Here is a 1376-nt window from a genome sequence, read left to right as displayed (position 1 = left end):
TTTAACCACTCAGTCTCAAGCTTTTCACTTGGACCTTCATGACACAAGCACATGGTTAGGGACAGCTTGATTTAGCCGCTTAGGCCTGGATTTGGGCCCTCCTATCCAGTGATGCTCAAAGCCTTGGATCCTTTTTACCCTTGCCTTTTGGTTTTAAGGGCTATTGGCTTTTTCTGCTTGTTTTTTTCTTTTTCTTTCTATATATATTTTTTTTTCGCCATTATTTTTTTTTTCACAAGCTTTTGCTTTTTCACTGCTTTTTCTTGCTTCAAGAATCAATTTCATGATTTTTCAGATCATCAATAACATTTTTCCTATTCATCATTCCTTCAAGAGCTAATAGATTTAATATTCATAAACTCCACTATCAAAATTATGCACTGTTCAAGCATTCATTCAGAAGACAAAAAGTATTTCCACCACATATAAATAATTCAAATTTTCCTTATTAAAAATTCGAAAAAATATTGCCTCCTTATTCTAAAAATCTGCTATTTTATTCATGTTTGATGATGATGAGAAAAATGAATTATAGTTTAATTGGAGATAAAATCAAAATAAAGATACTAATTACTACTACTTATATATAACTTCTAAGGTAAATTATTAATAAGAACAATTATCACAGAGTTTATGCTAAGATTACGACTCAACAACCTTTATTTTGGGAGGTGGATGCTCCTTTAGTCTGTCGGGTGCTTGGCCCTTCAAGAAGTTTCTTTGGCCTTAGGTGCCATCAATGGTTATGGAAAAACAAAAAGCTATGATTTTACCACACCAAACTTAGAAAATTGCTCGCCCTCGAGCAAGAAAAGAAAGAAAAGATGAAGAATAAGAAAAAGATATGGAGGAGAGGGGGAGAGGTGTATTCGGCCATGTAGGGTGGGTTTGGGTGGGTAAGAGATGGATGGATGTGAGTGGTGAATGGAAAATAGAAGGGATGACCATGAATGGAGAGAGAGAGGGCGAGGTAGGTGGGGATCCTGTGGGGTCCACAGATCCTTAGGTGATCCTGTGGGGTCCACAGATCCAGAGGTGTCAAGGAATTCCATCCCTGCACCAAATATGCATGTAAAATGCCTTTGCACACCATTCTGGCATTTAAACGCCGAGTGGTGCACGTTCTGGGCGTTCAACGCCCATGTAAAGCATGTTTCTGGCGTTGAACGCCAGTTTCATGCTTGTTACTAGCGTTCAGCGCCAGCTTTTCCTCTAGGCACATTCCTGGCATTCAGCGCCAGAATGTTGCTTGTTTCTGGCGTTCAGCGCCAGTTTCATGCTCTGTTCTGGCGTTGAACGCCAGCCAGATGCAGCTTACTAGCATTGAACGCCAGCCTGTGCTTCCTCCAGGGTGCGAATTTTTTTCTGCTGTTTTT

The sequence above is a fragment of the Arachis duranensis genome, chromosome 7 (genome assembly GCF_000817695.3).
Source record: "Arachis duranensis cultivar V14167 chromosome 7, aradu.V14167.gnm2.J7QH, whole genome shotgun sequence".
Classification (NCBI taxonomy): domain Eukaryota; kingdom Viridiplantae; phylum Streptophyta; class Magnoliopsida; order Fabales; family Fabaceae; genus Arachis; species Arachis duranensis.
This window is presented reverse-complemented; position numbering follows the sequence as displayed.